Source organism: Festucalex cinctus, chromosome 12 (assembly GCF_051991245.1).
Source record: "Festucalex cinctus isolate MCC-2025b chromosome 12, RoL_Fcin_1.0, whole genome shotgun sequence".
NCBI lineage: Eukaryota > Metazoa > Chordata > Actinopteri > Syngnathiformes > Syngnathidae > Festucalex > Festucalex cinctus.
In genome coordinates this window covers 23,197,594-23,211,970 of record NC_135422.1, presented here as the reverse complement: position 1 = coordinate 23,211,970, position 14,377 = coordinate 23,197,594, and the positions used below count along the sequence as shown (strand labels likewise).

Below are 14,377 nucleotides of genomic sequence, written 5' to 3'. Positions count from 1 at the left end.
TCACAATTACACACGGGGACAGAATCGTTGGTACCCTGCTGTTGAAAAGAAAAACCCACAGTGGTCACAGAACCAGTGTTAAGTTTGACAAGACATTTTAATTTAGTTTAAGTTATAGCGTTTTGACTAAATTAAAGTTTTAGTCATAAATTTGTCATCTGATTGTATTTTAGTTTGAATCCAATTTTAGTTGACGAAACTAAAGCACAATGTTAGTCGACTAAATTAATAATTTAGTCGATGTTTTCCATCAGCATTTCAATTCTTAAACAGAAAATTATAACATGCCTGTTTGTAATTGTAGTTTAACACACAAGACACACATTTAACACAACGGTGTCTTTTTTTTAAACTTTGTTTCAACGAAACATAGTGAACTGACAATATGCTGTCTTAAAACTTAGTTTTCACCGAAAAAAAAAAAAAAAAAAGGGGTGGGGGGTGGGGGCATAATTGACTGAGATTAATCTTACATCTTGCTGAACAATGAATGAATGGAAACATATTTGAACGTTAGTAAATAAAGTTTGATTGGAGTCTGTTGATTGGATTTTGTGAATTTTCATCACTGTTGTTTTCGCTTTCATTTTAGTCATTGACCAAATTATCAGTCAATTTGGTTATCGCCATTGTATCAATGAATGGCTTCTATTTTAGTTTTCATTTCATTTTCATCTGAAAAAAATGTGACGAAAAATATGATGAACATTTTTTGTCAGCAAAATTATCGCTGCACAGAACTAATTTGAATCTGGCAAAATCAAAATACAGTAAATTAAAACAAAGAGGCCAGGAGCTGCGTTGGCCAGGGACAGAGAGACCAGGGGCTGCAGTGGCACAGGCGAAATGTCCAGGGGCGGCAGCGGCGCAGGCGAAATGTCCAGGGGCGGCAGCGGCGCAGGCGTAGCGGCCAGGGGCTGAAGCGGCAGCAGACTATCAAGGTATTCTAGAGAGAAATGTGCTGCCCAATGTCAGAAAGCTGGTTGTCAGTCACAGGCCATTAGTCTTCTGTACTTTTTTGAAATAGCCCCCTATGAACTCTAAACTAAATGATCTTGACCATCTATTGACGGAGCTGAAACATTCCATCTAGAGAAGGCACCCTTCGAAACTTAGGACAATTGAAACAATTTGCTTGAATGAATGAATGAATGAATGAATGAATGAACACAATTTACAGCACAAGCAATGATCCACAAAGAGATTCAAAAACATCACAGGGATGATAGTGTTGTTAATTAAGTGTACTATTTATCGAGTCAGTTTCCATTTCAAAGGATAACAAGTGAATGTAAACAGCAACACAGTATGAGGTTATCTGGGGAATTTCAATTAACCAATAAAAAGAAAAGCCATACAAAGGGACCTTTAGCACATGTAACAACAGTTATGAGTATTAGGGATGTTCTATTATACCCTTGTGAGTACATGAACAGAGCTACATGCCACTAGAGGAGCTTATTGCTTTATGAGTTAACTGTTCTCCAGTTTAACTGATGAATTTCCCGAGGGTCTACTCAGTGTTTACTCTGCTTGCGGCCGTGTAAAGATCAATGGCAGGATTTGTTCACCCAGATTACAGCAAAGGAGGTGACAATGCGGCAATGTTGAGTGTCTGTGTCTTGCTCAAGGGTACCGCCCCTTGTTTCTGGGGGTCATGATCTTGAGTCTTGGTTACAGCAGTCTTAACCAAAGAGTCTCCCCGTGTGGATTTTGCATGTTCTCCCTGTGCACGGATCATATGGGATTGCTTTGACAAATTTGTGAGAGCAAGAGAAAAAAAATGGCTTCAAGACACTGCAATGATGTTGGACGTTTGATTATTTGTACTCCTACTATTTCTCAGCAAAGGACTTACGTAGAGATGTTCGAGTCAGTGAGGAACAAAAGATCGCCGACCAAATGACTCATCACCTTCATGACGTTCTGCAGCGCCAACATCCATCACTGCACTCGTTCATTCTTTCCATTTTCCCAACAATATCATTTGCTGTACAACAGCTCTCCACCGTGTGTTAAATGAGCTCACAACACCGTTCCAGACATGTGCTATGCATTCCCTGTACCACAGATAGAGAACCAAATCAATTTTGATGACACTACTATAACTGGATGTGATGAACATTGTAGTACAGGTGAAAACATATTCAGTGATCTGTCTGTCCAACTAAAGCCGTCTTCAGCATGCAGCGACCTGAGCATTGTGAGAAAAAGAGACTCTTCATTGAAATGGTGCAATAAATGAAGATGGGCAGAACAACATAAAATGGAGAGAAGTAACCAAAAGCCTCGAATTTCTGGAACTGACTGACTGTGAAAGGAAAATACGACAAAACAAATTTTCATCAGAACAAAACTATGTTGAATTCAGTATGCAGTAAAAACAAAAGAATTCACATGTTCCAATTCTTTTGGAGGGGACTGTATATTACACTTTGAGCCTCAACTTTTATGCCTTTTTTTCACTCTGCTATTTGCCATTTGTCTACTTGGAAAGACAAGACATTTTGTGTGTCGTGTCTTAACACACTAATTAGTTTTGTATAATATAATGATCTTATTCCTGTCCTCGGGTCTCGGTGTGCCTATGCTGGTCTGTCTTACAACAGTTAAATTGCGTTTAATTACATTCCCGTGTCTTTTATTGTACTTATTAGACATTTTATTACTCCCACTGAATAAGGACCATCCACGCAGCGTGAATGTTTATGCAAAATTTCTGACGTGAAAACACCAAGTGCTTTCCTTACAACTATAACTTTCAAAAGGGCGGTGAGGACACAAATGGCAACGTTCCTATTAAGAGGAACTAATGAGTACAGTTTTTAGTGATGTTCCATGTTACTTGCACTCACACTCACATTTTATGATTTCCTGCATGCAACCATTGCATCATTCATCTGTGACAAATGAGCTTCACAGACTCTGTGTTTTGGTATATCATTTTCACTTTGACAACATATGGTTTTGTCACACAAGATCCGTTGCCATTTATCATTGCACATGTAACTGAACTAAGTAAGGATCACAGTGTTTCTAAGTTTCTCCATGACTTCAAACGATAATATCCTATGCTACAGAGTACCTAACTACTGGATGCAGTTTGTTTGAAAAGAGGCCAGCTCAAAGGTCTCTGTAGGTTTTGAATAAATGTGCTTAAATAATTGAGAGAGTCAATTGAAAAATGAAACAAACAGCAGATCGCTCCGTAAATTGAACAATAAAAGATTGGGTACATTCATAAATGATGTGCTCCACATACAGCGAAATATAGGTCTGTCAAAAAAAAAGAAAAAAGTTTCGTTAACAAGTAGGGCCTGCACTGTAAAAAAACGAACCAACAACCTCAGGGTTGCAAGACGACCATTCCACCACTAAGCCACGCCACCCTGTTCTTGTTAAGTTATCACTAAAGAACTGTTGAATCTACAAGGTGAAAAAGATACCAGTTTTAGGATATTTTTTTTTACAGAATTATACTGGTAACCACAACTGCCCGTATTTTTCTGTATAATAATTAAGTTTACAATATAGCAATTTTAAATAAACAATACAACAATTTTAACCTTTATATTCACATGGTTTTACTGTATATCTAAATATATCCTGGTTTTTAAATCACGTTTAAAAGCATACTATTTTTCTCTGGCCTTCAGCACATAGTAATACTGATATTTACAAGCAGTAAACTGGCATGAATCTGTTTATATTATTTTATGTGTTTTGTGATTTCTAAGTATGTTTTTATATTTTATCTGGTTTTATTTTCTTATTTTATGTGCAGCACTTTGGTTCCCTTGTGGATTTTTAAATGTGCTATACAAATAAAGTTGATTGATTGATTGATTGACTGTGATATGACTTTGTAAATGTTTACTTAGGTATAAACAAAATGTACCAAAGAACCTAATTATTTTTTTTTTTTTAAGAGAGAAAAGTGTTAATCTAACACTGCTATGATGTAATTTTAACCATATCCCAATGGCTTTTGTTTTACAGTTTATCTGCGTTTAAATTACAGTAATTTTAATCAGTAATTCTCCAAAAAAAGAGACCTTTTTAACATTCTCTATCAAATCAACAGTGCAGTTTGTTTTTTTTTCTTCAGAGTTTTACAACATATATCATGTATGTAATGTAAATTACACAATGCTTCATTGTTTTGTGTTGATTGTCAGGTTTTTTTATGTCACGGATATTATTAATTAATTTTAATAATTAATTATTGAATTTAATTAATTTTACAGAAATTAAGTCTACAGACATTTTTTAGTGTGTCAAATTATGGGCGGGGACTGAATTCAAATTTGTTTTGACTGTCACATATAAAAAAGTAAAATATGTTTACGCTTTGGATTTGTGGGCGAGAGGGGAAAACAAAGAATTAAAGGAGCATTCCAAATACAACATTGTACATTTTTAATAAAAAAAAATTGACATATATATCTTGAAATGGATTGTGATGCTGCTGCTCTAGATTGTTTTGGTGCACTAGTTTAGCTTGCATGGACAAAGTGATGAAGCCTCCAACTATTTAACACCTACCTCTGAGCCACTTGTCACTTATTCATGCTTGTTGTCAGTAATTCTCACACAAAGTGGATTGTGCAGGACTGAATAAAGGACTCTGCAACGTGATTTAAAGCTATTGCCTTTGTTATTTGTTTGTTTGCTCCTCTGGGGCACATACAGTGAACGGGTTACATGCCAAATGCACAATTTATTATACAATATTGAAAACATAACCCAGAATAATAAACAGACATCCATCAATTTTCTCCCACATGTCAAGGACTGTGTTGTTGTGGCAGAAGACTGGAGGTTACTAATCTGGGTTTTCTGCTCACTAGTACAATACTTGAACAACGAAAAAGTGTCCCCAGGAGTGACCACAAAAGAAAGAAAGAAAGAAAGAAAGAAAGAAAGAAAGAAAGAAAGAAAGAAAGAAAGAAAGAAAGAAAGAAAGAAAGAAAGAAAGAAATAAAAAAATAAAAAAAAAATACTATAAACTCACTAGTGTGAATCATCTTAACTTTAAATGTCTTCACTTTGAAATAAAATAAAAACATTTTTGCCTCATGTATTCCAAGGCTCAAAATAAGCAGCTTGGCATCATAGTTTGCAAGTCAAAATTCACACTTGGCGCTGGTCCCAAAAAGCTTTACTGGGCCGGTTCTTGTCACAATGCGCTTATGTCACACCACCTTGCTAGCAATGAGCTTCAGATGGTTAGCTAGTGCGGCTAAACACGTTAACGAGTCCGGCGAGTAAGCTTCTGACAAGAATCATTGTGAATGAATTGCTAAGCTAACCTAAGATTCACATGTAAGCATGAAACACCATAATGAGGTGCTTGGGTGATCGAGAACACTTTTCACACAAGTCTGGCTCTAACTGCATTGAATTCAGGCTATAGGCTAAACTCCATCTACATGTAATTGCATTTGCCAGCTTTTAAACACAATTCAGCTAGTCAAGAAGCCTCTTTCTTTTTTTTTTTAAATCGGAAAGACACTTTTTATGTATTTATTTATTTATTCATTCATTCATTCATTCATTCATTCATTCATTTTGATTACTGCTGTTTTATTTAATAAAGGTCCGACTTCCACCACACAGTGAAAATATTACCTTGAGAGGCTTTATTCCCCACATCAGGTACATGTGTCAAATTGTTCTACATCTGTGTTTGGAGCCATTTGTGTGTGTCTCTATTCATGTTTCTGTTAATTGTCATTCTGTTGTGAAAGGCAGTGGACATTCTCGACATTACCATTGGAGGAGAGTTAAACAAAAAAACAAAAACAAAAAATCAATACAGTTTTTTTTTTTGTTTTTTTTTGTATTATCTAGCAGTAGCTATACCAAAACAATACTCTGGGTACTATGCTTAACTGCCATATAATTTAGGCCCAAAGAGACAGTGTGTAGAATTTTGTGCCATCTATTGGTGAACTTATGAAATGCAACAATTTTGAAGCGCACACACAACGGTTTCAGGGAGACCACACTTTGCAAGCCTACCACCATTTACTACCAATTATTTGGTGTAAATGTGCAGAGGCGAGCGAGTGAGCGACAAAGCAAGAGTGTCTCTTTAGACAATTGTTGTAGATGAGTGTTTAGTCCAGCAAATTGATCACAGGTTGATTACAATAGAAAACACTAGCTAGATAAAGACGAAAAATGTTATCAGTAAAGTATGACCTTTTGGCCAAGCATCTTATATCAAATATATGCCTCAGAGACATCCATCATTCATGTATTTGCACCCTTAAAGCTATAAAAGCTGTTGGCTATGAGCTCATCGTGGCTTTTGTTTCCCAATCATTCTTTTATTCTTTTGAATGTTATTGTATTTGAAGTCAATCGCTTGCATGCAAAAAAAAAGGCAAGGCAAGGCAAGTTTATTTGTATAGCACATTTCATACACAAGGCAACTCAATGTGCTTTACACGAGGAAAGACAACACATAAGCATCAAAAAACAATAGTTAACATTCAGAGGAAAAAAAATAAATAAATAAAAATAGGTTACAAAATTTACTAAAAAAAAAAAAACATACAATAACAATCTTAAAACATTATTCAACAAACTTTAAAACATTTAACATAAGGAAGTTTAAAATAATATTAAAAAAAAAAAATAATAAAATAATATAAAGGAACTATTAAAACCACAAGATCCTTTTTTAAATCAAAAAATAAAATGTGCTGCTTTTAAAAAGATAGGAGATGCAATTTTCAGTCGGCTGGAAAAAAAAATAGTGAAGCAAACATGCTTATGAATTCAGAGTAAATGATTACAATGAAGTGACTTTTACTGCAAGTAACATGATTACTGTCTGCCAGACTAAGCTGGGTATCCCATTGGAGACAAAACTGTCAGTCTCAAATTAAGTTTAGTCTCTTCACCTGACATTTTGAATTAGAAAATGTCATCTTCCTTGTGTTTAATGGCTTGAGGCTTACTACAGGGGGATAATGTTTCCTGTTTATCAATCCAAAATGTCAAGATGGAAGTCACTTATATTTATGGCTTTGCCTTCCTACTTATTTGCAATTCACCAAGAGAATATTCAACATATTGGCAGAAGTCGAAAATTAAACTGGCATGGAGAGACAACTTCATTACATCCTGCTCATCGTCACGAAGAGGACAGCAAATTGCATAGAATAAATATATTCAGTTGCATTAACTCGCCACAACCTCCATACTCTTTATGATCCATGGTTTTGTTTGTAGAATTGAATCAGAAAAGCAAAATACACCTCTTTTTTTCCCCCTACCATACAAACAGCTCAAATAAACGGAACGTGTCATTATCAGCGTAACACTGAGTCAATCACACTTCTGGAATATCAACCTGTCAAGTTAGCAAGCTAGAAAGCGTTCTGTTTTTTTTTTTTGTTTTTTTTTTAAACATTTCTGTACATAAACTGCAATTAACTAGCAACTAGTTCAGGATCCCACCTCTCACCCAAAGCCAGCTGGGATATGCACAAGCACACCTGTGACCTTAGTGAGGATAAGTAGAGCAGAGCATGGATGGATTGATAGTTGCATAAAATCTAGATTCGGAAGGATTTGTGGATTTCCCACTACTTGTGTTGCATCATTCATGGAATTCTGAACTTTATGGTCATTATTCCATGTTGGCCTGATTCTGTCGTAGTGCAATGAGCCTGGATAATGTTCATATTTGAATAAAGGTAATTTTCATGCTGCCTGTACTACTCACAAGTGTGCAATGCAAGGACATGCTGGAAAGGCATTTTACTGTGTGCTGTGTGTTTAATCATCAATCAAGGTTTCTTTACCCATATTATTATTGAGCAATAGCATTAATGTCTTAAACAAACTAAACTGATGTTGTTTTCAAATTCCAGGAAAAGCCCACAATTTCCCCCCAAAGTGTCCACTCTGGAGGGAAATGAAATAGAGGTGGTTCATACATATAAGTACTTTGACTTTTAAACCCAATGTTGAGAACCTCGTGAAGAAACTCAAACTAAAACTGGGTTTTTTATTTCGGAATAAATGTTGTTTTTCTTTTGAGGTCAAAAAGCGTCTTGCACTGCAACTTTTTTTTTTAATCTGTTTTAGATTACGGAGATGTGTTGTATATGAATGCTTCAGCTCAGTGTTTGAGTAAGATTGACTCTGTATATCATGCTGCTTTGAGGTTTGTTACAAATTGTAGAGCCTTGACCCATCACTGTGAACTGTATTCTCGAGTGGGATGGCCTTCTTTGTCCACCAGGAGGTTGACTCACTGGTACATTTTTATTTACAAGGCCATGCTTGGATTGCTGCCCTCTTATATTTCTAATCTAATCACATTGAAAAGTGTTGATTCTTATGGTCTGCGTTCCAATGATCTTTTGTTCCATTTGCCCACACTGAGCTGGGGAAAAAGGCTTTTGTTTTCTCTGCCCCTTCTGCATGGAACATTTTGCAAAAGGACTAGAAACTAATGGAACTTGTTTCATTGAACGATTTTAGATCCAGATTAAGAGCACTTGAGACGGCCTCACTGATTTGTAACTGTTTTATATAATTTTTATGTGATTGTAAGTGAAACTTTTATTTGTAACTGTAATGTAAACTGTTTTGCTGCCTCTTGACCAGGACTCCCTTGAAAAATAGGTTTTTAATCTCAACGGGACTTTCCTGGTTAAATAAAGGTTAAATAAAATAAAAAACAAAAGGATTCAAATGTAATTATGGCTTACGTGTGAGAAACAATATTACAATCACTTTACTGACCCACTGGTTACAGCAGGGGTGTCCAAATGTTTTTCTGTGAGGCCACAAGCAGAAAAATTGAAGGATGCAAAAGCCACTTTGATTTTTTCCCTTTTTTTTTTTAATTTATCAAGCGCACCATAATCAGGTAATCAAGCAATTGCTTATTATGTATTATGCTGTTTTTTGTTTTTTGTTTTTTTAATGCTACCTTAAGAGGTTTCTAAAAGGCAGATTAGGATTTTAAAAGATTTTGGGATGGTCGAAACTCTGTAACCTGTTGTAACCTGATGGTTGTAACTGTAAACAACAGCCCTATTGTCACACCGTAGTGTGGTCACGTGCTCTTTCTTGTCTGCGTCAGCCCCGCCCCCGATCATATCCACCTGTTCCCCATTGACTAATCACTCTCTCTTATTAAATAGACCGCATCAGCCAACACCCAGTGCCGAAGTGTCACATCTGAGAGCCGTGACAGCGAAGCGTCCCCTCAGCCCTCAGCCCTCAGCCCTCAGCCCTCAGCCCTCAGCCCTCAGCCCTCAGCCCTCAGCCCTCAGCCCTCAGCCCTCAGCCCTCAGCCCTTGCCTTGCGCCTTGTTTGTTCTCTCTTTTGGAGCTATTTAATTTGCTACTTTGCCTGAGTCTCTTTTTCCCTCCTTGGAATCGTTTTTTGTTATTCTTAGTAGTGTTCTTTTGTCCCCATTTTCCTCTTCGGAGGCACTTTGTTTTCTCCCCATTTCCCCCCTCCCTTGCCTTCCCATAGGGAAGGATTTTTGTAATAACCTTATGCCTTGTGGCGACAAACCTACTCTCTGCTCCTGAGTCCTACTTCCACGTTGCCATGTGTCACCTATATTTTCTTATTTAATTGTTTTGTGCTGGCTGAGACACCTTTTTTATGTATGCATGTGTGTGTGTGTGTGTGTGTGTGTGTGTGTGTGTGTGTGTGTGTGTGTGTGTGTGTGTGTGTGTGTGTGTGTGTATATATATATATATATATAAATTAGGGCTATCAAAGTTAAAGCGTTAATAGATGACTTAATCACAGAAAAATATTGCATTAATCACGTATTAACGCATATTAATTGCACTATTTTTTTTAACCGTTCTTGAGGCTTGAACGTAACCGTGGATGGTTACATTGAAGGCTGCGCAGGTCAGTGATGAGGTCAATGCACGGCATTTCCGACGCCTGTTGTTCCAAAATGAGAGGGGTGACTCCAGTTGTTGTGCTCGGTGGTAAATTTCGCTTTAAAAAAACGCCACGACGGGACTTTAGATAAAACAAAAGTAATTTGCGTTTAATTAATTATTAATTGCTGAATTGCATGCAATGCACGCATGCATGCTATTGTGTACATGCATTTAAATCAATGTTTGCAAATGACATACAGATAATAAAATGCCTTAATGTCAAAATATTACGGTATTTTGTACTTTGTACTTTGTACTATATTATATTACGCAAATATGCAAGTAATTTAGCTGATTCATCATGATTAATCAAAATTAAAAAGTGTGATTAATCAGATTAAAAATTTTAATCGTTTGACAGCACTCGAAATAATTGAAAACATGTTTTATATTCCAGTTTCTTCAAAATAGTCACTCTTTGCTCTGATTTTTTATTTTTTATTTTTTTGCACACTCTTTGCATTCCCTCGATGAGCTTCAATGGTTTTCCAACAGTATTGAAGGAGTTTCCGAGGTGAGAATACCAAGAGTGTGCAAAGCAGTAATCAGGCAAAGGGTGGCTATTTTGAGTTATTGTACCTCTTTTTGTTAAGTACATAACTCCACATTTTCATTCTTAGTTTTGATGCCTTCAGTGAGAGTCTACAATGTAAATAAACAAAAGAATTTCGAAGCAACCAAAGTGTGTTCTGATCATTTTGATTATGTTGCCATTGTGAGATGGTAAAAATGCGTTTACCATAATGCGATCGTGATATATGTGAGCCGCTAACCGTGACTAGCTCTGGATAAAAATAGATCTGGTGGTCAAGATGTTCGATTTTGAGATCTCTCCAAATTCACTTCTTCAGGTCTCTTATTTTTCTTTCACAGCAGCCCAAAAGTTGAAATTGTTGTTAAAGTGTACGAAAACAAGTGATGAATCAACAATGTTGTTTTTGTTGTAAGATAGTAGCGCGGTCGGAAAATTAGCTAACTCGGTTTAAAAATAACTCAAGATTCTTCACTAATCTAACGTTTCAATGTGTAACATTGCAAGTAACACTAGAGGAAGCTGGGGGTGACATTCATCAATAACAAAAGAACATTCGATGTAAACACAATAGAAACACAGCTGAGTCTGCTGGAAAGTTGACCCACCATGAGTGGCCGACTCACAATCCTGTGACGTCAGTGAATACGATCCATAAACTAGCCCATGAGCCTACCAGGAATTTTCCCGGTGCTCCAGAGTCGCCACTCTGGGCTTGATGGAAGCGATTCTGCATTTATCAATGGAGTTTCATTTGAATTCAGGCTTTTACTCTGAAGGTATAAACACATCAGTCTTCCTGCTGCTCCTGGCTTGATAACTCTCTCTCTCTCTCTCTCTCTCTCTCTCTCTTCCTCCCCACTGGCATCCAGCACTGTGCGGCTGCCTCGCAAAATGTGGAGCAGCCTCCGGGAGGGATGAGCTGCCGGGCAACTGATGAGAAGACCACATAAGAGAAAATCATTTTGCCAAGATAGTTTTCCCACCAAAGTGCGAGGAGACCAACTCAGACGGAGGATTGCCTAATTCTCAGACTGTGCAAGTGTGTGTCAGTTGGAGGGTGTGTGCGTGTGCCTCGGACTTGCAATCTTCGATGTAAAGGTGGATTTTGCCATGCGGAGGAGCAGGTAACAAGGTAAGACTTGTCACACTCTTTAATGTTTTTTTTCTGGATTTGTTTGAATATTCAAGTCTGGATAGATGACAATTCTGTCCAGTATGACTCACGATCCTGTTAAGTCACAGGAAAAAGGTATTGACATTTGGTTTCATCAGCAATACTAATTGATGGAGCCTGCCCTGGCCAAAGGGTGTCAGAAATAATTTCCTATATAATAACTGAGTGAATATTTTAAACGAGCCCTGATGAGGTCCTTGTGGGTTGTGTGCTGATGAACAAAGATAACGTGCTCTACCTCAGTTTGGAAGGTGTTGCGGGCAGGGGAATGTGGTGCATTCAACTGTGTGATGACACTTCTTCATTTCAGGCATTTTTCAGATGAAAAATAATCAAATGTGGAGAAGAAAGTGTAAACGTGGGTGGGTGAGTGGATGAAGTGAGATAGATGCGAGGGGAGTCTCCAATGATTGTTGCGGCTAATGACGTGACGACAGCGTGAATACTCCACAAGGTGGTCTGTCCCTGAGATGCATGGCCAGGATGACACGTATGAAGTTGCCGTGAGTCAACGTGGCCCTGCAGCAGAGTAGCACTGAGCTTTTATTGTCACTCCCTCGAGTGCACCAGGATCTAAAAGCCTTGCTTTTTTATTTTTTTTTTATTTTTTAAAACATAGCTCAATGCTGACTTTAAGTAGGAGAAATAGGGATGAATTATAAATGAGTTATGTCCCAGCTGAGGGACTCAGCTCCTGTCTCCTGTCTCACTTCCAGATCTTCAATCGGAAACGGTGTGCTGCGATAATTGCGTGCAAATTAAGTCCGATTGTCCTCCCCTTTAGAAGGCAGAGGGAGAAATAAAATTTGATTTTCCATGAATTACCTGTCATAACTGTGTGCAAACATTTTTTTTTCTTCTAAGGATTGAAAAGCAGCTTTTTATCCTTTTTTTTTTCTTTTTTGTGTGTGACAAATGTATCCGTGTGCAGGGACTTTGTGGTACATGAGAGCTTTGACAAGCCTGCTGTCTCCAAACGAGAGGGGATGCTAATGGAGGATGCAGGCATTACCGCTGCAAGATAGCGAGAGGGAGTGCATCCGTGAGAGCTTGTGTGAGGCGTTTCCATGGCAACCTGACAGGGGTGTGTTTGGTCCCCGGAGATGGTGCGAAAGCAGAGGGGAGAGAGAAGAGAAAAACTCTCGCTTGTTAAGGGGGATGGGAAGGAGATGATGGAGGGAAGAAGGGCAGGTAGGCGCGTTTCCCTCATCCTATTGTTTGTTTTCTCCTCGCCCCGCTGTGCTTGCCTCGCTGCTTTCCTCAACCTTCACACGCAACACCCCCCCACCCCCACGCCCCATCCTTGGCAACTTGTAGGGCTCGCCGTGGTTATATTTCTGTTCCCACTATCATCAAAGGTGCGTTAGAACTCGTCACACGACATCAAGCCTCGATCATCCTTCAGTTGTTCTTAATTCGATTCCTCGCGTCGTTTGCGTGTATTGGATGCAACCTGTATACAAAATCACTTTATGACTGAACTAATGAGCTAACATCCCTGCCAAAAAGCTGCTGTTGTTGTCTTGCGACTTTTTCTGTTCTCAGATGGTGCAAAAAAAAACAAAAACAAAAAGCAAGAGAAGGAAATCAATGTCACTGTTTACTACAAGGGGTTTCTCCTATTAGTCATTGTTTATTAATTTTCCAAGAATTAGACCAGAAATTCAAAGGACGTCCAAGGCTTACATAATTCAACAATGCACCATATACTGTTACTATGAACATGCACATGATTGTAAATGCTTACTAATAATCTAAAAACATCTAGTTGTTGAAAATATGAAACATAAAAATGCCCCCTACCCCCTAGAAACATAAGTAAATAAATAACCATTAACTTTTGCAAGATTTTCAGACTCCAGGAGGCAGCAACAAGTGTGATTACATAATATTTGACTTGAGCACATATCTGTCTTCCAAATTTTTCAAGGAGGACACATTTCCTACCTTTGCTTTCTCATGTGGAGTGAATGCAAAATTGAACCAAGGTTTGAAAATGCAACTTGATTCTGTTTGGTGATGGATGAACTAAGTCTGAGATTTAGTTGACCAACTAAATCAACCAAATATTGACCAACTTACTGAGGGGTGAGTACAGATGCCAGGTAGTGGTATCGGCAGATACCCAGCCTTATATCAAGGTATCGGTACTCGAGACGGCCACCAATACCAGTAACAGCTGACCAATTCTAGAAATTTTAAAGAGAAATGCTAGATCACGATGTGTACGTGCTTCTTTAAAATGTTCTGTCATTTTTTTTTTTTGGGGGGGGGGTTATGTATCAAAAGTACTACTGGTATCGGTACTTGATATCTGTATCAAGGTATCAGATCTCCAGATGGTGGCCAATACCAGTAATGGCTGCTCACTTGTGGCTGTTTTACGACCAGGAACTAGAAATTAGAATATTCTGAAAATTTTTTAAGAAAAAATTTCTGTCATTGTTTTTTGGGGAAAATGTTATGTATCAAAATTTCTAGTGGTATCGAAACTTGGTATCGGAGTCGATTACTCGTATCGGTATCAGTCTTTAAAAAAAAGTGGAATCGAACATCCCTAGAGAAACGTTATTTGTACACTGTAAAAAAAACAAAAACGTTTTAGGCTGTAGCATAACAAAATTGTAAACTATCATTGAATTTATAAAAATAGACCGATTTTCCATATTAAATGCCAAATAACATGAAATTACTCTAACTGTGAAAACACTAAATATTTTTGTTCTT

The 14,377-nt window shown here is 37.6% G+C and overlaps 1 protein-coding gene across 2 annotated transcripts in view; it reads left to right on the top strand.

Annotated features, from left to right (window-relative positions):
- Positions 1–11,342: 11,342 nt before the first annotated feature.
- lingo2b (leucine rich repeat and Ig domain containing 2b) overlaps positions 11,343–14,377 on the top strand; it is a 51,617-nt gene continuing 48,582 nt past the window's right edge. Inside the window, exons 1-2 of one of the 2 annotated variants that reach the window (XM_077539500.1) lie at positions 11,343–11,608; positions 12,582–12,841. The gene's annotated coding sequence lies outside the window, so the exon portion shown is untranslated. The remainder of the gene's footprint in view (positions 11,609–12,581; positions 12,842–14,377) is intronic. The other variant, XM_077539499.1, reaches the window with a different exon arrangement.